Source organism: Mus pahari, chromosome 1, assembly GCF_900095145.1.
Source record: "Mus pahari chromosome 1, PAHARI_EIJ_v1.1, whole genome shotgun sequence".
Classification (NCBI taxonomy): domain Eukaryota; kingdom Metazoa; phylum Chordata; class Mammalia; order Rodentia; family Muridae; genus Mus; species Mus pahari.
Genome location: NC_034590.1, coordinates 84627637 through 84654300, shown reverse-complemented (window position 1 = coordinate 84654300; position 26664 = coordinate 84627637).

Sequence of the window (26664 nt, the reverse complement as noted above, 5' to 3'; positions counted from 1 at the left end):
AGGAGGAGGAGGAGGAGGAGGAGGAGGAGGAAGGAAGGAAAGTAGCACAGAGCAGAATCACCTGGCTTGGAGTAACCGAAAGTTCTAAGGGGTCTCTTATATGGGGAAGGGTAGTGGAGTGGTAGATCTGCCCAATCTAGGTGCACAGCATGGATTCATATTAATTGAGTTGTGTTTTCACCGCGTGGGCTTATTTGGGTTGGAGATTTACTGAAACAACACCATCCATCATGGCAGGCAAGGCACAATGGAGTTCATGGTGATTCATAGGCATTGTGGAGGCTACTTGTATGCATCTCAGCGATCGGGAACAGAAAGTTTAATGCCAGAAATGGGGCTACGATCAAAGTCCTACTCAAGTTGCCCGGTCCCTCTAGCTATTACCCACTGCTAAACATTCTGTGATTTCCTAAAAACAGTGTTATCTTTGGGCACATTTCATATTTAAATCCTATCAAAAGGAATCACCTGAAACCATATGAATCCTTGACATGTTGTTGTGAGTAAATTCATCAGAGCCTTTCCTGGAGTCAGAGAGAGATGTGGGGAACATTTATAGAACCTGGCTCAGGTGTAACAGAGGTGGAAAATGCAGAAATACAAAGGTGGGGAGATGAATGCCCCCAGAGATAATCTGTACCTCATTTCTGCTTCCTCTAGGCTCATTTATACCCATTTATAATTTATACCCATTCAGTCCAGTAATCCTCTTGCCTGATTCCTGAGCCCTAAGAAAACCATGTATATGCCAGGGGCAATATAAAAACCTTTACAGTTTTTAACTCTCTTAACTTTTCTCCCTGCTCTTGAACTTATTTTTTTGTGCTAATGTAGTAATGCATGTGCTTAAAATATGATCAAAATGCCCAAGATGAACAGATACCATGGTGAGAAAGAGTAAGAAATCCCCCCCCCAACAAAAACAAAAACTCAGGAAGGGTATTACTTTGTGTCATTGATACTAGTTTAGGAAACATTTTTTTCTGCCCATATTATCCATAGATACTTTCAGTGGCTTTTTCTCACTTAGAAAAAAAATAATCAAATGAAAAATGATAGATTTCTATTAGACATATAAGACAGAAGCCAAGCACCACTATTAATGAAGTGGTTTTAAAATATATATATCAATCAAGAGTAATAGAGGCTGAGCTTCGTAAGTCATGGGAAATTATAAACCATGGCCACTCTAGGGCACGGCTAACTATTAACATTGTTTTCACATCATTGCCTACAGAAAGCACTATGGCACTAGCTGGGCACTATGCCACTAGGGAGGTGGAAACAGAATAGCCTCGTTCTCTAAACAGACTTGCAAAGAAGGGGACAATCAGATGGATTGCTGAGCCAAACTCACTGCATGGAGTTTCAACAGAGTAGAGAATTGGCTCCTCAAGAGCAAACTGTGAAATGGCCTAGTCATCAGAGAAGCGCTTACTGGATATACTTATTAAACATCCATTTCGCACATTCACACCAGTCATCCCAGTTAGCTTAATTCTAAAAACAATTGTGTGTGGCCCATTTTATTCCATGTCACAAGAAGTAGGACTTTACAAAACACAATGTGATCTGCCCAGTATCACAATGAGTCACATAGAAGCCCTTGAGCATTTGGACTCTGTGCCTGAGGTGTTTCTGTGGGCCACTGAGTGCCAAGCTTACAGTGTCCCCAGACACAGCCCATATGGCCCAGGATCTCTGGAACTTGCCATTTTCTTTAATATATTTTCCTATTTTACTCAGAAGAGAAAGCTTTCTATTTCAACCTGGGTCATTGATAAGAGTGATGTGTGGCCAGGTGAGGTGTGTCCAGGTGAGGTGTGTCCAGGTGAGGTGTGTCCAGGTGAGGTGTGTCCAGGCGAGGTGTGTCCAGGTGAGGTGTATCCAGGTGTTTCATCCTGGCTGGTGCAGAGGGCATGGTGAATTTAAATATTTCTAAGATGACACTACTTGCAGAAATGAGGACCTGGGACTAAGGACCCTGACTATCTAAGTCATTTCATCCAGTCTTTACCTGTTTTCTTTTCTTTTTTCTTTTTTCTTTTTTCTTTCTCTGCCTTCCTTCCCCCTATATGATAGATTAGAAAGAAGCAGAAACTTGACTGATTTGGCTATTGCCTGATACTAGAGTAAATCTTTTGTTTCTTGTGAGATTGTTACATTGCCATACATCCCAAATTTCTGTGTGTGCATGAGTACATGCATGTGTGTGTGTGTGTGTGTACTTATGAATGTGAGTATGGAGAACAGGGGTAAGCAAGTCTCAGTTGTTGGTACTCACGAGAGCTGACCACCTTGTTTTTTTAAAGACATATTCTCTCACTAGCCTGGAGTTCATGAAGTAGGCTAAACTAGTTGACTGGTAAGTCCCAGGAATCTGCATCTCTCCATGCTGGGATACAAGTGGATGTCACCATGCCTGGCCTTTTTTTTTTTTTTTAAATCATTTTATTTGTTTACGTTTCAAATGTTATTCCCCTTCCTGGTCTCCTCTCCTCAAGACCCCCCCCATCCCACCCATCCCTTTTGCCTCTAAGAGGGTGCTCCCTCACCCACCTGCCCACTCCTGCCTCATCTTTCCAGCATCCCCCTTCTCTGGGGCATCACACCTCCACAGGACCAAGCAACTCCTCTCCCGCTGATGCCTGGCCTTTTAAAACATGTTTTTAGGGTCACACTCAGGTCCTCACATTTGCATGACAAGTATGTTATAGCCTTGAGTCTACTTCCATGGCCCCAAAAATTCTTTTAAAGACTCAGAGCAAAAATTACAATTGGACTTTAGGTGAAGTGTATGACTTAAACCTGTTTTGCCAAGGCTGAAAGCTGCATCGTGTAATAGAAGGAAATCTGAACCAAGCGTCACATAACATAGAAGCCACGTTCGAATTTACCAGGCGTTACTGGTGTGATGTGGGCTGCTCATTAACTTCACAAAGTCAATTTCCTCAACTCCAGGCAACTGATGATTCTCATTTACTTCACACGGTCATGAGGGGGTCAAATAATATGAACGTCTTCAGAATGTTTCACATGCGGCAGTGCCCCACGTTTGTAACTTGTCCCAAAGAGTCCTGGGTGGGTACATGTAGTCCCAGAATATCTGTACCTTAAGTGGATCAGCATGCAAGAGCAATGATCTTCAGATCAGACGACTGTGGCTGCCATGGTGACTCTGTTCCTTGCTACATGGATGTCTTGGAACAAGTTAATTATCCTCACGATGTCTCTGGGTTTTTGTTTATAAAGTGAAATATCAACACTTTTGTCACTTGTAAAGAGGATCACGTTGATTTTCTAGTAATGTCTCACCACAAGACTCTGGACAACAGAATCGAATGCCTGAATTTATAGTTAACTCTTTTCCATGGAGTACTCTCATAGTCACACACACCCCCACCCCTACACCCCCCAAAAAGCATTTCCAATATGGTGCAACTGAATGACATGTCTTGGGAAAGGGATATACACTCTAGGCTTGTAAGACAGCCTGAGCCAGAAATGAGTATGATATTGCAGGGCAGGTTTCTAGCAACTTACTGGGAAAAATCAACAAATTCTCTGCCACACTATGCTGTGTGGGCCCTGTCTTCCAACACTCACATGTTAAAGCACACACTGAAGCAAGCTTGAGAAAACAAATCTACAAGATTTCCTGCTAGGATAAAGGAAAGGGGGGGGGGCTGCTGGGGGAGGGGGCACAATTGGTGCTTCTCTGAGGACCAAGGTGGACATAAGAAAACTATCACAAAGAAGGTGGAAACATCCCTACAACATACGCACGCGGACACACACACACACACACACACACACACACACACACACGAAACAGACATGGTGAGGGCCCTGAAATGGATACTCGTTCTTGTTATGTAGACACACTTCACTCCATCATCACCTAGGTAACTGCAAAAGTATAGGCTCAGTTGCCTGGCAACAATGTCTACATCTATACTCCTCTCCACACCCATGTGCTATGGCCATCAGTCAAATGCCCTTTCTAGATGCCACCGTGGCTTTCAAGCATGTATCTCTCCTGTAGCCCCCAGCCTGGAAACAAGACAAGGAGACATTTTACCGTGTGTTGAGGAATCTGTACCTCTGCCTGGTGCTGTGGAAGAAGGAGCATCAGAGACAAAGCACTCAGTCCAGCAGCCAGGGTCTTGGAGTCTAGGCCCAGCTCCAAGCTGAACCAGCTGCTCTGGGTCTTGGGCAGGTTTCTAGACTCCCCTGAGTTTGTTTTCCTTCATCAGCCAGGTGCAGACTTTCCACAAACTTCTACAATGCAGATTTTCTTTAGTCTAAAAACTGGAGGCATGTAAAGCTTTCTGAGTCCACACACCAAGTTATGTCTGGGTTCATGTATAGGATGAATTCTCTGAAGTGTTCAAATGCCAAGAGGGGAGACTGACCAGCAGAGCTGGCATCAAATAGACCCAGGAGTTCTCCAAAGTCAGGCTGAGACTTTGGCACCAGGAAACCCAGAAAGACAAATCTCTTCTGGAATGAAGGAGGTGAGAAGTCCCAGTGGACTCTAGAGAGGGCTCGTGTGCCTGCGCTTAACCATGCTCCAGCCGTTTGTAGCTCAGAATTGTTCCCGGCAGCTCTTTCTCTCAGAGAAGGAAATTGGCAACCCAGGGAAATGAGTAGCTCTCAGCTTGGACTTGATTAGGAACCAATTTGGGCCTGTTAGCCGAGCTTCCAGCATCAGCTCAACCAATCAGAGGCCCAGCCCGGTCCAACCTGGCCCAGCCTGGCTGCCCTCTTCCAAGCTGGACACTTTTCTTCTACCAGAACAGTCCACTGCTCCTGAGGCAAAAGACCAGGGCAACTGTGGCCCATTAAAAGAGATGGGGAGAGATGTAATTCACTCAGTAAGATAATGGAATAGGCAGAGCTTCACCTTCAGCTTGAAAAAACAAAAACACCCCCCCCCCAAAAAAAAGTCTTGTGGGTTGTGTATAATAAGTATGGGAATGTATAAACTCTCCCCAGCTATTGGGCTCTGATGACTATTAAAGTTCATGTCTGGCAGAGGCATTTTGGCCTCACTGGCTAAGTTACTCTGCCTCCGCCAAACCAAACAGCCTGGCAACCAGAAGCGAAGCCTGAGGGACAGAGCTCATGCTGTCCATTTCTCCAGTGTGCTGTGGGCTCCTTACTCCGGGCTATCCGTGGATCAACACTGGCATCCAAAGATTTGCCATTTTGCTCCTTCTTTTGCTCTCTAAGATACTGGCCTGGCAAGAAGACCTGAGTTCAAGTTCCCAGAACACACATTAAAAAGTCAGGCCTGACTGTGTACACCTGTAATCCCAATATTGTGGGGCCTGAGAAAAGCAAACCTTGGGAATTTTCTGGCCAGCAAACCAAGCTGAAGTGGTGAGCTTCAGGTTCAGTGAGAGATCCTGTCTTAAAACACTAAGGTACTGAGCAATAGAGGAAGACAAGGATCTCTTCTCTGGCCTCCATGTGCTTGTCCGTGCATGTCTATGCAAGCCTGTGCACACACATGGACATACAACACATATACACATTGAACTAATGAAAAAAAATAAAAAGTAAGTAAAGAAGAAACTAGCTCTGATGCTCTTCCTTCCAGAAGTCCTCTTCCCCAGGACGACAAGGGCAAATCCTACCTTAGGCACTGCCTCTTCTTAAGGCTGAGTTCTCAGGTGTATTATGACCACTCGAAGCTCCTTCCTCTCTTCTCTGCTTCCCATTTTCAGTTTGTTTTCCATCTTATCTCTTGCCTGGGGTGACGGTGCTTTCTCTGCCCAAGCAGCAATAGCCTTCTCTCATTCCCTGGTGCCAAACACTCAGTAAGGGTGTGAGTCTAATTTCATTTTTCTGTGCATCACCAGGCTCTATAACCCCTGAGTACTTACTCACAGAACTCCAGGTCAACCCAGCATACAGACGCTTGCGCATCAGAGTTTATTGCAACACTAGGCAAGGTGCGAAATTATGGCAGCCACTTAGGTGTCCAACAACTGAGAAGTGCATATGGAAAAGGAAAATTGGTATGCACACGCAAAGGAGCTCTTTTCAGACATGAGAGAAAAGCAGCAATATAGTTCACAAGAAAATGGCTGCAACTGGAGACAATAGTATTCAGTGAATTAAGTCAACCTCGGAAGGACTAATACACTCTTTCTCTTGTTGGTTGGCCATTTGTATTCATCTTTTGAGAGCTGTCCACTTCATGTCAGCTGACTCTAACATCCCATCCTCAGGCTGATGCCCTGCCCCTCCCCCCTTCATGTCCCAGGCCCTAAATCTTTCTGCTTTCCATCATTATGGTTTGGTTACAGGTATACCTATTTGGGTACCTCCTTCTATCAAGGCTCAGACTGAGTACTGAAAGAGAAGGAACCACATTTTCTTCCTGGGCTTTCCTCCCACAGGGCATGTGGAATGCATTAGGGGCAACGATGCCCATAGAAACTCCTAAACGCACACTTCACAGAACTGTAACTGAACCACGCTGCCCTGGAACCAGGTAGCTCACTGAGTGGGGGCGGGGTTCCTGTGACATTTTGGAAAGAGCCTTAGCCTTCTCTGCTTTTTACTATGAGCCTCAAGTCAGTCTTGTAAATGAGGCAACTTCAAAAGTGTGAGCTGATGGGAAGGAGGAAAACATAATCTTGGTTTCCACCCACATTTTCATTACTATTAATTCTCCATGTTTTCAGGCCCTATCTTCTCCCTTGGAGCTTGTATTGATCACAATGAAATTGACCTCAAATTTGTCTTGCCGAACTACTGACAGGAGGCAGGCATGTAAAAAGATGAGATAGGAATTGGGCTGAGACTCTAGAAACATAACAGAAAGTAATGTCCTCAAGCTATATATAGTATAACTATAACCAGATATGGGATTTTTTCTAGAACATTCTCCTTTGTATATAGTCAAGACAAGTGATACATTTAAGCTTGAAGATAAAGCTAATGTGAAGAACAAATAATGCCATGTCCACACAAGCAGAGCCACCAATTCACAGCTTTAAATGACAGTCTTAAGGATAGGAAGTCTTCCATGTAGCACAGAAGCAGGTGTCCATTTATCTTCGAGCAGATTAACTGACAGACAGGAAAAAAAGGGGAGCCAGTTCCTGTGTTTAGAAAGTCCATCATCTACTGAAAGCATAAAACCAGTAGGACTATAATTACCTTATAAACCCAAGTGCAAAACCAACGAACTGTAATGCACCCTGGGACTTGATTGAATCCGATTTCCATAAACTCTCAAGATCTCTATTTAGCCTAAGATTCCCAGCCAGTGACGCATGTGCTGCAATCAATATCTAAAACAATAAAATCTCCCCTAACCGGAAAAGAACTCAAAGAAGCCCCTTGGGGTCTTGGTTAAAAGGTCTGGCTTATGTAATAAACACTCGCTGCTTTAACTGGGCACCTAAGAATACAGAGTGAAAGATCAGGTAAGCTGTAACCCTGATAGTTACCAAGAGGATTCAGGTCAGCAGAAATCCCAGAACTGGAAGGAGCTAAAGTCTTAGAAATTTCCAAAGTATGTTCTTTCAAATATTTCTGGATATCTTACCTAGAAATCATTACTTTGCAAATGTCTTTACAGTAAAACTTCTAGTATGTTCTTTTTCAGTGTGAGTCTCAGAAGAGGGATCAGACATGCCTGGTGTCTTAGCATTTCTCATTTATTTGAGGAGAGCCATTTATCTTTTCTACCAAACACCACTCAGCTCTCACTCTGTAGAACAAACACCATTAGAGATTTAGGTGATGGGGTTACTATGAACTTTCTAAAGAGCTGACTGCTCTGTTGTGAGAGTACCAGCGTCAGGGACAGAACCTGGAAGATAAGGTACTCTGAGCCTAAATGTTATAGGTGGAACTGAGACAGCTCTCCTGAGCTCTGTTCATAGCCTTTGACCTATACAGACATTCTGCCGCTGAGGGACAGGGAGTTTAATGATGTCACTCTTTCTGTTACCAGGATCCAATTAGAGTTCAGCACAGAGGACAGGCAAATCCCTGATCAACTCATATAGCCCATGTTTGCATCTCAAGAGTTGAATAGACTATGCTTCTTCAAGGACAGTCACATTCTCTTACAATGGCAAAAATCTGTGGGTCCTATCTCATAATTCGAGGTGACTAACAAGCTACTAACTACCCCAACGTCACCATTCCATGGTATAGCAATTTTATCTGAGAGCAGCTAGTGTTTCAAGCTGCTCCTATTTTACACACTGTTCTAGCAGGTGTGCTTATACCAATTTAGAGCACCAAATAGTCTCCATGAACAAAATCCTGTAACATTGTGCTTCCTGGACATAACCTATTAAAATGCCTCAAAATTATAGAAATTATTTTATCGTCTACATTAATTTCCTCTTGAAACATCGAAATATATCAACTCAAAATTAAGCATCAGAATTCTGCAGTTGCATCTAAATGTGTTAATAATCACAGGTAAACAAACTCAAGGCTGAAATTGTCCACAAAGAATAGAGGGCAGCTTGCTGGAGGCTCACAAACACAATGCAGTATAATTATAAGCTGAGACACTTAACCTCAAGAACACACGGAAAATTTACAAAGATCAATTGCTCATAAAAAAAAAAAAGAAGAAGAAGAAGAAGAAAAAGAAAGAAAGAAAAAAGTTGCCAATCAAATGAGAGAGTTATCTAGTAAATGGTTAGAAAATTGTTGGGAATTCCTTTGATAACACCATTTTGATTTGATTAGTTGTACTATTTTTATATCTTTAGTAAACAGAGTTTGATTAAACCACTGAGCTCTTTTACTGCAGAAATATTACAAACTCATTAGTGGCTAAGAAAAAAAGTACAGAAGGAAGATTCAAAACTCATTTTTAAAATCTCGCCTCCATGTTTCTGCTTGCAGTCATTAAAGTAATCTTCCCCAGCAGTGCCGTCGTCGGGTGGTTTAAGTAACACAGGTTGCTGAAGGCTAGGGAGGGACTGAAGGACCACTGGGGTTGGTCTCTTCCACAGCCTCTCCTTTGGGCTGTGAGACTGCTGATACCTGGGAAATCACACACACACACACACACACACACACACACACACACACACACACACACACACACACAACTGCACCAGTTCTGAGTCTCCTAATTAAAGAATTTAAGAATGGACTCAAATGGAAACCTGAGTATGCTTTTTTTTCGAATTTTTAAAGAACAAATCCCAGGGTGGGCAGGCTGCTATTTCGGGAGCTTCCCAGAGGAGAATGGAGGAGAGATGGGGAAAGACCACGCCATTTGAGTTACAGACGTAAGGTCTGCCACCTAGATAGAAAAGGGAGTCATAGGAAAAGTGAGGAAACCCGAAGATTCAGAGAACGCATACTCATGTCTGGCCAGCTCCCAGAAGAAAGAGACAGACAGGGAAAAGGAAAACTTCCATCTGACTCCAAAAGTTAGCAGGTAGACTCAGCTGAACTTCAACAGCCGCTTGCCTTGTAAAGACCTCACTGGGGAGGAGAGAATTCTGGAAAGTAACAGTATTTCACTAGAGGAAGCCTTATTTGTCCTACTTCTTTAGCATGGCTTAACGTGAAACAGCCCCATTAGGGGTGGTCCCTAGGCGAGGCGATGGACCCAGTACACCTGCAGTGTTAGCTTTTCAACCAGGTCAGAGATTCTATTCTCCTGACTAGAAGTGAATGGGCCTTGACTGTGGCTCTCACAAGATGACCGTTTGTCCTGTCTTCTCCCTGTGGCTGCCAGTGCTGAACTGCCTCTTCTTACAAGGATACTCATCACACTGAATTAGTTTTCAAGATCTGTCTCCAATTACAGTCGTATTCTATAGTATTATGGTGGGAAATTCAACATGGGAATTGGAGGATGGAGACGCGTAACTGGATGTTAAATCTCTGCCTCCATTTTGAAAGAGTATTGCTTCCTTAACATCATTACTCTGAAACAGTCACAGGATGCAGGTCTGTCACCCACATCAAATCACTAGCGAGTCTGCTGACTTTCAGCTCCTAAGATTTCTCCATCTCTCACATAGAGATTCTTAGAGCAGCTTCCTCTCTGACCTCTGCTGATATCTAGCAGCCTGAGTGATCTTCCACCGAAAAGTCTCACAGCCGCCTCTTGCTTAAAATACCTACTGCTTATTTAAGTATCCACAAGTTCTAAAATGTTGTCAGCTATATTTATGTGTGTTTAATGAAAGGAAAGAATCAAAATATGCAAGTATGCACTTGCAAGAAGTTCTATTATAACGTCATTTACAAAAGAGAAGACAAAAATCACCTAGATCCAGAAATACCTTAATACAGGATGGTTGAACAGCCATGTATTAAGATAGCCACAGAAAGGCTAAGGCCAGGGAATATTTACTACAATGAAAAAGAGAAGAGTCTTGTATATATATTTGATTTCTTTTTTATGAAAAAATGTTTAATATTTTGTTTATAAATTGTGTGTGTGTGTGTGTGTGTGTGTGTGTGTGTGTGTGTGTGTGCGTGAAGGAAACTTTGGGAGTCAGGAGAGGAAGTCAGATCTCCTGGAACTAGAGTTACAGGCAGCTGTGAGAAACCTCACGTGGGTGCTGGAAACTAAAGTCTGGCCCTTTGCAAGAGCATCAAGAGTTCTTAACTGCTGAGCCACCTCTCCAGCCCTCTTCAACCTTGCACAGCTCTCCATTATCCACACCCCTCACTCCTTACCCTCTCCCCGTAGTGTAAGCTTGGAATCCTTACACATTTAACACTTACTACTCCTACTTGTGAAAGACATTCTTATGTGGCCATAGGTATAAAATGCATATGCCACAAAACATAAAACAATTCATTTAAAAACAATTGCTTGATATACATATAATTTTACTATCAATTAAAGATGGCAATAAATCCATAGCCTAATGAGAGGGTGTGCTTTGTTTATTTTATACAAAGAGTAAGCCAGGGCTTTATATTCGATATCACAAAATTCAGATCATTTCTAATGCTTTTTAAGGGTGTTAGATATTTTGATCTTATAATCAATGCTAAGAACACCTCTGTGCAGAAATGTGTAGTTCAAAATGGCAAAAGGGTGGTGAGTTCCATTCAAAATTGCCAGAAATTCTGTCCAAATCCCAAGCCAAAGCCCACTGAATGACGTTTTTTAAAAAATGAAATTCAAATCGGCAATTCAATCAGCACCTTTAAAATTAAAGCAGTTAAATAAAATGCAGCCACAATGCATAGTAATTTAATAATTATATTATAAGGAATAATGGCAGAAAAATATTAAAAGCCTTTGTTTTCTGCATTTAGACCATTATGATTCTATTAGAAAACTTTGTATGTAGAGTAAAGGTTTCTCGGTGTATAAAATACATGAGTCTCAAGTCTGAGCTGAGGTGTTTGGGTCAGCTCTCATTGACATTCGATGCTGTGACAGCCAGCTCAGTGCTAAGTGTGTATGCTGTGTCCTCAGACCCAAGGCCTAACATGACACAGGCGATCACTGTTAGAAACACCTTGGCTTCATTACACATTTGATTTTGAATTAATGTTTGGTCATTGAACATTCAGAGACCTTTTGCTGTTGCCAAATATTTTTAACACTTGCATTCAAGTGTGTGACACTCCCATATGGGACACAGTCCACAGTATAAGAACCTGGGATCTAAGCTGCCATCATTTACCTCCTGGGCCAACAAGATGTCACTAAGTGCATGTTTAATTCAACTGGCATGTTGTAGCAAAACTTCCTACTAAAGAATAAATGAGCATTCCGGAGAAAGCAACTTATCCACCTGTCTGCTGCTTATGGATTACAGGGCAGCATCAGCCCATGGACCACATACTATGCACTCTTACATAGCAGAGTATTTCTTCATTGATTCAGAGAATTTATTGAGTACATAATGCTGTGTGCCTTAGTCGAAGTGTATGATTTGGTAGCATCTTATATAAAACTCCTATCTAGTTACTGCATGCAGACACCTATTTTTGCATACCCATAAGGCTCCTCTCATCCTTCATGTCAGAGATAAGTATTGCCTTGACTTTATCACTATAGATTAGTTTCCCTGTTCTTGAACTTAAAATAAGCGAAACAGTCCATGTCTGCTGCCATATGCAAGGTTAAGTATCCAATAGTCATCATATGGTCACACACGCACGCACACACCACTTCATCTTTTTCTCATAGCTCCTAACTTTACATTTAGCCCCGCCCCAATTCTGCCTTTGCATTCTGATCTTTTACCCATGAGTGTGCCAGGCACTCCTCAGCAACTACTTCTGTAAACACTGGCTTTCTCAGGGCGGTGAGATGCTGTAAGACCGTCTTTCTGGACTTTAATTTCTAAATTCTCTATATGTAATATGCTTTGTGTTCATGATAATACAATGTTGACTCTAAGAAAAAGTCAGCTCTGCATGATCTGCAATGATGCATGAGGAATTAATTGAAATGTGTTCTATTATCAATACACGGGGCAGTTCCCACAGCCTAGGGCATGGAACCTTTCCCTGGACAGCCTGAGGGGAAGCAAAGGGAACACAAATGAAAATAGTCATGGGTCAGTCCACTTCCCAGATCATGGCCTAACCAGAAAGCATGTGCCCAAATAATCATGAGATTCCCTCCACTGCCTGGCAAAGCTCTGAACAGGCAGAACCTCAGAAAGTTGCTAGGTCCCAGAGACAAAAGTCCCAAATCCCTGCAAAGAGTCGAGAACTGTTGGCCTGGCCACTGCTCTGAGTGGTCTTCTTGTTGCCCACTTGAACTCCCCTCCTTAAGTCACTGACCTGCTTGTCACTCATTTCCATCCTTGGTCACTTCCATGCAACAGCTTCCTGTCTCAAGAGTTACCCTTGAAACCGGCTCCCACACCTGTGGGACAGCTGTGATCTGAGTTGCTCACTAGGGTCTGCATCAGGACCATGCCCTCCTGCCCCTGAACACTTTACATTCACTGATGGTATGATTCAGTGACAATAGAGGGGCTTAAGGGCAGAGGGGTTCTCATTAGAGTGCCCTGTTCAAAGTCAGCTCTAAGTTGACCTAACCCTTGGACATATCTGTACCCATGTTCACTATTCCTCAAGATGGTGATGTTGCGCAACCATTGCCACCTCAGAGGCCAGTAGGGAGGATCAGGGGGCTCACCTGAGGATGAGGAGGCCTCTCCTGTTTTGTTTTTATGAAGAAAAAGAGAGGCTGACTTTGATATTATAGTGTAAAAAAACTCCCTCAGATCTTGGTGCCCCACCACCCCACCTAGGAATTGTTCATTAATTTTTCATTCTAAAGACAGCAGAACAATTTGCATCTTTTTTTCCCCAGAGAAATTCCAGAGGGACAGTGAAAGACAAAGTGAGAGAGGGGCAGAGAAAGAACAGTGGCAGAGAAAAGAGAGAGGCAGAGTGGGGACACACAACAGATTGGAGCTGCCAGGTTGGCAGCAGGAACGAAGTCTCGGAAAACATGCTCACTTGCCAGCTGGGTTTCGCCAGCGAGGTTGGTTTTTTGATTTTTTTTTTTTTTTAATTTTCTTTTTCATTTGTGTTCACACTTCCCCCTCTTGTGGCTCATAAGAAAATCACAGGTACTGTTTTGCTCTCAAAACTTAGGGATGCGCCTGGCTAAATGGAGCCAGGCAAAGGTAACTAGGTCAAACTCCACTTGAATTACAGAATAGAGGTGGGGGGGGGGGCAGAAACCAGGCTATGTTATATACGTGACCCAGCCCCCAGATCTTTCTCCAAATGTCATGTGAGCAGAGGGAACCTCTAAGTCTCATCTTCAAAACGAATGAACAGCTCCAAGAGACTCATACAGCCACAACCTCCAAGGAAGACCCCTCCCCCAAGAGGCATAAAGAGCTACTGGGATAGAGTCATTTAGGGACAAGCCAGCTGAGAGACAGATGATATGTACAAGTGTACCCAAAAGAGAACTGATCCTTTATTGCTATACTTAAACCACGCCGAAGCCAGCTTATGCCAGTTGGTTACACTGTCATGGATACCCAAAGTGCCCTTTCTTCAAAGGGTTGAATAAATGTTACTACTTTTCATCATGCCTTCTGACATGCCTCCCCCAAGCCCTTACCTCTAGAGGATATGTGCTGTCCTTCCCCTCCCTGACATCCCTTATCTCTCTTCCTGATGCAGCCCCAGCCTGGTCTGTTTTCGGTTTGCAATTATGTTTGCTGTGGTCCCACCCTCCCCTAGGGATGAAAGAGAAAAATCTGGGTTTCCTGAAACTCCAGGGATCCAGCCCCCCTGTAAGGAATGTGTGCGGTAACATTTCATAAGTGTGAGTCATCCACACATACAGCTCCATCCCATAACAGACAGATGAGGAGAGGTTGTATCTAAAACTAGGGCAATCTCATAGATAGATAGATAGATAGATAGATAGATAGATAGATAGATAGATAGATAGATAGATAGATAGATAGATAGATAACATCTTTCCCTGAGAACTCCGCAATGGCAGGCATCTATTGTAAATCATAGCCCACCAGTACTTTAGTGATTCCCTGCAACTTACCTTTAAATGTTTCAAAATGAGGACTGATGGACATAAGATGGAAGGAAGGAAGGAAGGAAGGAAGGAAGGAAGGAAGGAAGGAAGGAAGGAAGGAAGGAAGGAGAAAAGGAAGGAAGAAAGAAGGAAGGAAGGAAGGAAAAAAAGAAGGAAGGAAGCAAGGAAGGACATACGGAAGAGAAGGAGGAAGAAGGGAAAAACAAGAGGAGTTTGGGAAGATGAGAAACAGGAATGAGAAGAGGGGAAGAAGGAGAGGAGGTCTAATGGACAGTAACAATTCAGCTGCAGGATCCATGGCTATCCATACCCACTGGACTTTTCTTTATATCTTTCTCAGTTTTTTATTATTTCAAAGACAAAAACGTTAAGATAAATCCAAAATTAGCTGTATTTAAGACAGCTTACAAGTTTAAAAATGAAGTAAATGCATGAGTTTAAAAAAAAAAACAAGTCAAAACGAGTTTTCCATCCCAGAGCACAGGTGGGCTTTAGGGCTTCTAAACAAAACATAAGTGAGTATAAGTTCTGTGAGTGCCTTTTTTTTCTAGGAAGACATTATTTACAGCTTTTATCAAAACATTGCAGGTTTATAAGTCCTGTATCCTCCAAAGTGTTAAAAATAGCGACTCACAGAGAGACAAAAGACTTGTTATTAGGGAGTCAACAGTTGTAGAAGGATAGATTGAACCAGTCAGATGTCATAGACAAGAAATAGCTTGGAAAGGATTCAGCCTTGACAGTTCCCACCCCATCCGCATAGGAAAGGCAAGCCTAAAGAGAGCTCAGTGAGATTGACTTCAACAATGTAACATATCACTGATTCCTAAATAACTAGTACCACGGTGATTTTCATATGTCATGCGGCCTCCCTGTCTCCTGCAAAAGCCATTCTGAAAACCATTTCCAGACAACAATGGCCATCTTGTCAGCTCTCGTAGACAAGGGCATGCATCTTTATTTGAAACCAGATGAACGCATTCTCACAGGGCTGATTGCAGCCGAAGCTTTGTACAGCAGGTTTGAGGCGCATCACGGGAACCACAGATATTCTCAGCTGTAAGATAGAGGGAGCGGGCCGCTAACTAAGATTGATGGACAGTGCCAGCCCTGGCAGAGCAAACACAATGCTGGGATGGCCAAGTGGGGGAAGAAAATTAGTTTGCAAGATTAGAACATATTAACACAAGTCAGACAACTGTCATGTCACAGCTCCTCACCGTAATGCTGATTGGCAGGCAAGCATTTCTGATTCTGATGGTCATGGAGGCGAAGCGTCTGCAATCTGTCTCGCATGACATTCCACCGGCTGGCAAGTCCCCACTGCTAGAGAAGTCAGCTTTTCTTAGAAATCTGTCCCCTTGAGTCTTGTTTGTCAGAACCCCAGGCCAAAAGGTACATGGTGAGGTGGGACAGAGCAGAGTGGATATCCTAGTTACCAACAGCATCAGCTGCCATAATTAGGGAGGCTTTCTGAACTTTGTTCAATAAGTGCTATCGGGCAACTCATAGACCTGGTACTGGGCTGGTAAGGGCAGAAAGATACAAGAGACAAGGCCTCAGCCCCAAGGAGGGTCTTATGTCACCAGAGAACCCTGACCTACGTGTGTGGTCAAGTTCAGTAATAGGCCAGTGTTAGTAGTGGTCCCATGATTGAACCTCATCTGGTTGACTCCAATAAATGCCACCATCTTGCCTCCATCACTCCTCTCTGAAACTCCACAGCAGATAAGCATATTTATTGTCACTAATATTAAGCTAGAGAAGTTGGAAAGCTGTCATGATGCGCTGAGACCCAAGTTCTAAGTGGCACTGTGTGGTTGGTTTGTACTGTATATTTTCAGTACGGGTCTTTGGTTTTGGTTTTGGTTTTTTTACAAGACAGTGTTTGTGTGTGTGTGTGTGGGGGTGTAGCTCTGACCATGGCCCAGATACATAACCAAAATATAGGTTGGATGTGTAACCAAAACAAATACTACACAGTCCCCCTGACCTATACCTGACAATGATGTCATTATGGTTTTGGTTTTTATAAACACTGTACTTCTGAGCTTCAGTGCCTTGAGTTCTTTGGGGGCAAGGGCCTGCACTTCTCACCAGCTAATAAAGGACTCTAACTTGGTCTTACATGCTTTGTGGTCTATAACTTTCTTGCCTGAACTATAACACTTTGTTCTTCTAGCACCTTCATTTCTGTATGAGGCCAAGAGTGGCTTTCATCCTTTGACCCAGAATGTATACACTTCATTATATAAACACTTACCAAGTCTGCCCAGTGCCTCTATAGTTCCTTGGCTTAAACCAATCACATGACATTGCTGAACTTCAAGGGCATTAAAAACTGGAAAGAAAAAGGTTAGAAGGTGAGAGAACACATGTGCCACAGCATGCTAGTATAGGCTCACAATGCATGGAGTTTAACTAAAAGAGAATGCGTGTTATGTGTGCCTCTCTCAGACACCAGCTGTCTTAGTCAGGGTTTCTATTCCTGCACAAACATCATGACCAAGATGCAAGTTGGGGAGGAAAGGGTTTATTCGGCTTACATTACATACTGCTGTTGATCACCAAAGGATGCAGGACTGGAACTCAAGCGGGTCAGGGAGCAGGAGCTGATGCAGAAGCCATGGAGGGATGTTCTTTATTGGCTTGCTTCCCCTGGCTTGCTCAGTCCACTCTCTTATAGAACCCAAGACTGCCAGCCCAGAGATGGCACCACCCACAAGGGGCCCTCCCCCCTTGATCACTAATTGAGAAAATGCCTTACAGCTGGATCTCATGGAGGCACTTCCCCAACTGAGGCTCCTTTCTCTGTGATAACTCCAGCTGTGTCAAGTTGACACAAAGCTAGCCAGTACACCAGCCTTCCTTCTTCCAGAATTTTCCCTCAGAAATAACCATCATTCTGATGGTTAAGACATGATCTCTTCTTGACCTAATCATGTTAGCCATGTGCTGTTACTCTAGACACTGTGTTACTCAGTATTGAAAGTTCCTATTAATGGAAAAAATCATACTGCATGCATTTTTATGACTTTTCTTTTTGCTCAGCATTATTAAATTGTATTCATTTTTCTGCACAATTGCAATACATTTTTCAGTGTTTTCATAAATTTCCTCTGAAGGTCTACACTGATGAACTATGTGCCCACACCTACTTATGAACAACTATAATGCCCTACCTACTACTGAATGAATGACTATATTGAGCACACTCTCTGTGGAATGAAGGACTACAGTGGCCATGTCTACTGTGGAATGAAAGGCTACAATGCTCCCACCATTGTCTGGACACTTGGGTTATGCTCAGGTTTGGACAATGCAGAGATATTATGTGCTGTGTACATTCTTGTTTATTTCTCATAATGAACTTGAGCAAAACTGTCTCTACAGAAAGTCAATGGAAACAGAATATGTGAGGTGTAAGTTGGCACAATGGGCAAAGACACTGGTAAATGTGTGGATATTAGCAAATTTTTATTATACAAAATAGCAATCTCCAATAGACTGTAAAACAAGCAAGAATATGGATTGAAAATAGTAATGATTCTCTAGTAAAAATTGATTGAAGATATATCCTAGGGGTCCTGTAATTTTCAGAAAGGTGGCAAATTTATTGTTTAATTTTGGGGCTTTATTAGTTAACGATACATCATATATTTCTAGAGTAATTACAAAATAGAAATAACTAAGATAAAAGTACAGGGCAAAAATACTCAATTAGAAAACAGGCAAGAACTAAGAAAAAAGAAGAAAAGACACTCAGAAATTACAAAATAAGCCAGGCATGGTGGCGCACGCCTTTAATCCCAGCACTTGGGAGGCAGAGGCAGGCGGATTTCTGAGTTCGAGGCCAGCCTGGTCTACAAAGTGAGTTCCAGGACGGCCAGGACTATACAGAGAAACCCTGTCTCAAAAAAACAAACAAACAAAAAAACCAACAAACAAAAAAATTACAAAATAAGATAAGGGATGGCTACAATGTACACATAAATCAACTAGATACATTTAAAGACAAATATCATCAAATTATTTATGTGTGTGTTAATTAAAGTGCCTGATCCTGACCCCCACATTCCCCTCCCCATATCCTCTTCCTCTGCCTCCTTTGACTATTTTATTCTCCCTTCTAAGTGAGATTCAATCATCCTCATTGGGCCTTCCTTCTTATTTAGCTTCTTTGGGTTGTGGAGTGTGTCATGGGTATTCTGTACTTTGTGGCCGATAACCACTTATCAGTGAATACATACCATGCATGACCTTTTGGGTCTGAGTTACTTCACTCAGGATAATATTTTCTAGTTTCTTCCATTTGCCTGCAAGACTCATGATGTCTTTGTTTTTAGTAATTGACTGTATTCCATATTTTCTGTATCCATTCTTCCATCCAGGGACATCTGGGTTGTTTGCAGCTTCTGGATATTACAAATAAAGCTGCTATGAGCATAGAGGAGCACGTGTGTCTGTGGTGTGGTGGGGCATCTCTTGGACCCACGAGAGGTATAGCTGGGTCTTCAGGTAGAACTATTTCCAACTTTCTGAGAAACTGCCAGATTGATTTCCAGAGTGGTTGTAGCAGTTTGCAATCCCATGAGCAATAGAGGAGTGTTCACCTTTCTCCACATTGTCATCAGCATGTGCTGTCATGTTTTTGATCTTAGCCATTCTGATGGGTGCGAGGTGGAATCTCAGGGTCACTTTGGTTTGCATTTCTCTGATGGCTAAGGATGTTGAACATTTCTTTAAGTGCTTCTTGGCCATTTGAGATGCCTCTGTTTAGTTCTGTAGCCCAATTTTTAGTTGAGTTATTTGGTTTGATGGACTCTAACTTCTTGAACTCTGTATATATTTTGGATATTAGCCCTCTGTCTGATGTAGGGTTAGTGAAGATCTTTTCCCAATCTGTAGGCTGCCATTTTGTCCTTTGCCTTACAGAAGCTTTTCAGTTTCATGAGGTCCCATTTATCAATTATTGATCTTCGAGCCTGAGTCAGTGGTGTTCTGTTCAGGAAATTGTCTCCAATACCAATGCGTTCAAGGCTATTTCCCACTTTCTTTTTTATTAGATTTAATGTATACAGTTTTATGTTGAGGTCTTTGGTCTACTTAGACTTGAGTTTGTGCAGGGTGATAAATATGGATCTATTTGTACTCTTCTACATACAGACACCCAGTTAGATAAGCCTCATTTATTAAGGATGCTTTCTTTTGTTTAATTGTATGGTTTTGGCTTCTTTGTCAAATGTCAAGTGTCTATAGGAGTGTGGGTTTTGGGTTGCCACTTATAAAATTTCTACTGAATATAGTACAAAAAAACCAATAAATTTTCTTTTAAAATAAAAAAAGCACACTATCCCCAAACTATAATAGATGTTAATATATGTTTAAATTGAAGTTAAAGATAGTAGATTTGTTGTTTAATTGGCCCCTTAGTCATGAGAAAAAGAATTGGGCATTAATCTGCCCTTTACGCCTAAGCAGTTAGATGGAAGGATTGTTACCAACTAAGATGAAGATGACCATAAGAACAAGATGCTCCCAGAGACAGAAAAGCGTCTCAATGAAAGGACTTCTATCTCATGAAAATCAACCATTCTTTAAGTTTGTGAAGAATTTCACAATGGAAAAAAAACACCACTGATCATCTAAAGATCATCATTCTGCGTGGCCTCAAGGTTGATTAGCTATACAAACTCACCATGATGATTCATAAAATGCTGTGAGGCTGGAGAGTCAATTGTTTGCTTCTGAGTAATTAAAGGATAACATGGCTCAAGAGTACAGAGTAGAATACCACCAAAGGCCGCTCCATGACTGTCCCACGTGGTGAGCAATGTCCCATGGTACTGTGTTCAGTGGTGGAGTGCCAGCTGGGTTTGTCTGAGGCACAGAGTCCAGTCTCTAGTACCATACAAACAAACAAGGAAAAGGTAATATACCCAGTGCTTTCTATATATGATGAAGTCCTCTTAGTTACTAGTAAAGACATTTCTCTAGGATTCTTCAAGAAAAATGCAAAAGACATTAGAAATTGCAGTCAGCTAGAGACAGACAAAAGGCAGCATATCACTGCTAAGAAAGGACAAAAGACCTACAGAAGAAGGGATGTTGAATGCACTGCACTGTAAGTACCTAACAATTAAGAGACCACAGTCATTGTGTAGTAGAGACTACAAATAGCAATAGTGATGTCTCTGAAAGAGGCTCAGAGCCATGATAATCCATAACTGTGACTAATTGAACATTTAATAGGCTAGCTTAATATATAATAAACAAAGATTTAATCAAAGTACCCAATGCAAAAGGATTATGGAGTATTTTCTGAATACCTGAGCACCTGGAAGGAGAAACCTGTGTTACCATACTGATGAAATAATGACTGCTAATGATATATACATATATACCTTTGAAGACAAAATTGCCGGCATACTGAGTGGAATATCATTGTTTCACAAGCAGTGACTGTTAATTAATTGGCATATTTTATTATAAGGAATTCAGATTCAAATGAATGCAAAAATGTAAAAATTGCAGATTACCCTGTACTTATCTGTATGAATAGCAAATGTCGCATTTTCTGTATCAATTTGAAGTTAGCATTGTAGATACTTAGGGTAAACCTTACTTTTAAATAGCATTCTAGAAACCGATGTTATCAGAAAGGCTTCCATAGTATATAGGCTACACTTTATCATACGAATGTCAGACCCCAAGACCATTTCAAAAGGGCTAGGCTGGGGTTGCAGATCTGCCCTAAGTTACCTGAGCTAATTCACTGGTCCTGGTGGAACAATAGTGTGAGGCTTAAATGATGTCATAGCAACTCCCGTCCGTCCCCACAGCACTACCTCTTCTGCATGCTGAAGATAGACACTCCTCCGAGGCCACGGGACAACAAAGACCCCAAATCACTTTTTAAAATCTGCTATTTTAGAAGCTTTCACTTCTGCCATCTTGATTTTCAGATTCCTGAGCCTAACGATGCTCAACATGAGCAAGTTCATGGTCTTTTCTAATCAAGGAGCATCTCTCTTAGAAGGAGTAGCCTCATTCCAGTCCTGGATTAGCACCAGGAAGATGACCGCTGTGTTGTACTGTGTGTTGAAAGACAATCTAGCAGCCAGAGTTTCCAGATTGTATCTGTTTGTTTATATTCAGTGAATGTCTGTCTTCTGACATCACTGGGGCACCTACTTAGGTTTGGCAAACATTTAAATAAGGACCAGGGCTGCACACATCTTAAGCAGTCGGAAACTCAGGCTATTGACAACCATTTGCAAATGAAAACTTATTTTTCTCCTAGGGAGTCTCCCTGGGGAAACAAACTACTCTTAAGGGCAGGCCACATACCCAGCAGTAAATGGCCAACAGAACAGACTCTGTGGCATCTTTAGAGGTTCCTTTTCTCATGGCATGTCTGGGTTTTTCTTTTCCTTTTTTTTAAATTTTATCTTATTTTTATTTTATTTCTCTATTTTTCCTCTTTTTGCCTTTCAGGTCACTATCTATCTATCTATCTATCTATCTATCTATCTATCTATCTCTATCTATCTATCTATATCTGAAAGCCATTATATATTTTTTTAATTTTTCATTTAAAAAAATAATTATCTATTCACTTTACATCCTGATCACTGTCCTCTCCCCCATTCCCCCCCCCCACAACCCACACCCTCTACTTGCCCCCTCCACCTGCCCCTGCTCCTTCTCCTCTGAGAGGGCGATTATAGTTTCTTCTCCCTCTAATCCTCCCATTCCATCCCCCATCCATGTGTATATATATATATATATAGGCTTTCAGTTTAGTGTTTTTATGGGACTCCTGATCTGTTTTTCTTTTTTTTGTTATTGTTGTTTGGTTTGTTTGTGGGGTTCTTTTGTTGTTGTTGTCTGTGTGTGTGTGTGTGTGTGTGTGTGTGTGTGTATCTTTTCTTCTGATTGTTTTGTACTATTCCAATCTATTAGTTTTGTTTTATCATATCATATTGTATCATATCATATCATATCATATCATATCATATCATATCATATCATATATCATGACCCCTTAGATGCCTGCTTGTTTTCTAATGAGAGACAGAAAGGAGGTAGAGCTGCATTGTCTCTCACTAAAGCTGGATTAGCTTGAACTTCTCTTTTACAGTTTATCAATCGAGTTGTCTTAGTTAGGGTTTCTATTGCTGTGATGAGACACCATGACCACAGCAATTCTTATAAAGGAAAACATTTAATTGGGCCTGGCTTACAGTTTCAGAGGTTTACTCCATTATTGTCATGGTGGGATGCATAGTAGACGACTTGGAGCTGGAGAAGAAGCAGAGAGTTCAGCACTGGATCTGCAGGCAGCAGGAAGTGAACTGGCTTCAGCTTCTGAGACCTCAAAGCCCACCTCCTAGTCATATACCTCTTCCAACAGCCTACACCCTGCAATATGCCACTCCCTGTGGTCCTATTTTTATTCAAACCATTTTTATCTAAATCATCACACTAGCATAGAACACAGATGAATACTGCCTTTCGTTCCAATAAAATATTGGGGGAAATGTACCTTTTATCAATCCAAGCACAGTCTCACAAATGATAATGAAGTAACATACTCTAAAATGCCATGTTTGTATCAGTCAGATATCAGTCAGGATTCTCTAGAATCATAGAAAGATAGAACCATAGAACCATTAATCTCTCTCTCTCTCTCTCTCTCTCTCTCTCTCTCTCTCTCTCTCTCTCTCTCTCTCTGCATGCGTGTGTGCGTGCGTGTGTGTGTGTGTGTGTGTGTGTGTGTGTGTGTGCACAAGTCAATTCATTAAATTGGCTCTGACCTGAATAATCCAACAACAGATGTCAGCAGACTGGAGAGGCTGAGAACCTGGTGATAGCTCAGTCCACAAGGCTGGACGCCTCAGTACTGCTGAAGCCCTGGAGGATTCCCAGGGAGCTCCTGGGAATAGTTAAGTCTATGTGGGAAGGCTGGGGAAGCTGGTTCTGATGTGACCTAAGGATGGTGGCAGCAGTGGCAGTGACAGTGGGCAGGCAAAGCCATCAGCTCTTCCCTCAAGCTCCATTACATCTGGGATGCCACTGAACTGTGCCATTCACTCTGGGGGAGGGTCTTGCCTTCTTAGGTAAGCATTGCTAAATTATATCGACAGACCTGCTCAGAGGCACACATCCTACTTGAGTCTAGACCCAAGCAAGTAGACGATCACTATAGTATCATTTTTGTTGTCACACTTACACTCATAGCTGAGGAAAAACATCAAGAAATAGCCCTAATAGTGGTACCGTATGGATCTTTCCTTGATCCCATCTCATTGAACATCATATTTTACTGGAACCTCAATGAAGCTTATTTGATGAATTGTCAACATGTAGGTTTTTATCATGTTTGGATATGAATAAGTAAAATTGTGATGTTTCTCTTTTCTTCTAAAGAATTTACTACATTTATTTATTTATTTGTGTGCGTGTGTATGTGTGTGTGTGTGTGTGTGTGCGCGCACAGGCATGTACATGTGGTGATCAGAGCACAACTTTCAGGAGTCATTTTCTCCTTTCATTACATGGAACTGAAGTCATCAGGCTTGATGGCCAATGCCCTCTCCTGCTGAGCCATCTCACCGGTCCTTTCTTCTGCTCTTTACATAAATGGCATAGAACTGCTTGTATACAGCCTGTAAGACATCAAACAAAACTTCAAAGTACCATCAATGACGCTTCACTGAGAACCCATGGTCTCAATAACTTCTTCATCCCATCTTGGGTTAGCATGGAATACAGCATCCCTTGTTAACTGTATATAGATGTAAGGTATTTTTAAATCTTTTATTGCAAACCAAAGTGGCATTCTTCATATCTACTCAGTCCTTTCCAAAAGAAAAATAGGGAAAGAAAAAGAAAGAAATCCATAAATAAAATTAGCTTTTGAGTAGATTTATTTTTCTTTCTATCTAAAGGTCATTTTGTGACTCAGTCCCTATATTCTTATTGAATATACTCTACTTCTGATAATTATGCAATGCCTGAGTTCTCTGTGGGTCTATTGCCCAATGCACACTTATAGAACCTTCTAGCTTAGCAGAACGAGACTTACTTCATTTCCATTTTCAAAGACTGTCAGGTACTTTTAAGTTTCAAGTTGATTTTATAATTACCGAGATATATTGCTAAAATATAAGGATGCAGAATAAAAATAATATACTCCTGAAAAGTCCTGTTCATATCAAAGTCATAATTTTTAATGAATTATAAACAAACATAAAATAGAAAGTGTAGGCAAAACCATGAGTTGATTCTTGGAATTAGCTAACAAATTTGCAAGCTTCTGACAAATTTGAACAGGGAAGATATTTTTAAAATGCTCAAAAAATACAAATTACTAATGGATTATAATCCAGATTGGGTAGGATTTAAGAATATTAAATATTAAGTGGTTATTCTGAATTTTGTGAATTTTCTGGCAATAACCAATTGAATAATTCATGAAATTTAATTCTATGTAAGGTGACCCAATCCAATAATTCCTAAGTACTTTAAAACAAATCTGTAAAGTCATACCGCATGGGCTTATTGATGAGTTGCAGGAATAAAATGTACATAACTTTGATGAAGACTATATCGCTTTGATTCCATACCCTAAGTACAGAGGTCTATTGAATTCAAAGAACATACATATAAACTTTGACTGCATTCATTCCATGTCATTTAAAAACTGTTGTCTTGTATTTTCTTTCTTTCTACATTTATTTTGTGTGCATATGTATACAGGATGTGTGTGGGTACGTATATGTATGAGTGTGCATTCATCCGTGTAAATAAAGATGTAGCTGTGCCATGGCATCCTTGTGCAGTTCAGGGGACAACTTCAGAACACTCCACCTTTTTTAGCCGGTCTCCTTGTTGTCAGCAAACTTCCCATGATCCTCCTCTCTCTGCCTCCCTGTAGCAGTGCTTTATTGTGGGACCTCACACTGCATGTAGAGATTTTGCATGCGCTCTGAGTATTTGAATTCAGCAACACTTTTCCCCACTGAGCCTCCTTCCTGCCCCACATTACTTTAATCTTATTTTTCTTAATCCACAGACACTCTTGCTCCTTTCTGTCTCAACAACAATTGTTCACTCCCACTCATACTCAGAGCTTTGTCATGTTCTTGCTTTTTGTTCCTTATGTCTCATACTTCCCTTCAAGACTACATTTCTTCTATTTCAAATACACTCTTCATGATTTTATTCAGCAAGATTGTTTGATATGGTCTCCTAGTCATCCTTTAAGTACTATTTTCCCTTACTCTAAAAAAATATTTCTCTTGATGGTGGGCAAAAAATCCTCATACCAAAGACACCCATACTCTAATGCCTGGAATCCATCAATAGATTACATTATATGCCAAAAGGGCATTTATAAGCATAATTAGGGTTAGTGACCTTTATATTTGGAGACTATCCTACAGAGTCCAGGTAGAGTCAATCTAATCGTAAAGCCATTGAGAACAGAGAACTTTCTCTGTCCCTAGTGAAAGACATGCTTCAGGACAGGAAGAAGAGAGTTGCAGAAAATCTGAAAAACCATCAGCATGAGAAGAATTTCTGCTGCTGCCTCTGAGATACAGAGGCCTGAGTCTAAGAACCAGAGAGAGGCCTCTAGGAGATGAGGGCTGTGCCAAGGTGCCAACCAGCAAAGGGAAAAACAAACAAACAAACAAAACAAGACAAAACAAAAACATCCAGCTCCATAGACCAAGGTTGTGCTAAAGACTTCAACAAGCTTATTGATGGTGTCTTCCCACTATGGTGAAGTACTCACAACAGTATATAACTCCAGCTCCAGTATATTTGATGCCCTCTGCTGGCCTCCCAGGGCATCTGTACATATGTGGCAAATGCTTACACACACACACACACACACACACACACACACACACAATTTTTTTTTAAAGGATCTAAAATTGCATTCTTGTCTTTCTAAGGCAACAATAAATTGTAATGGCAACTAGAGCTTTGGGTGGGCATGTATCCAGCCCACCTTAACCAAAGGCATTTAAGGGATCTTAGGCATCCAAACTATCCCATCCTGGGTCAGGGCTCCGTGTTTACATCTTTATAAATTCCCCTATGGACCCAAAGAAGCAAGTGGGATTAGATGACTCTAAAGG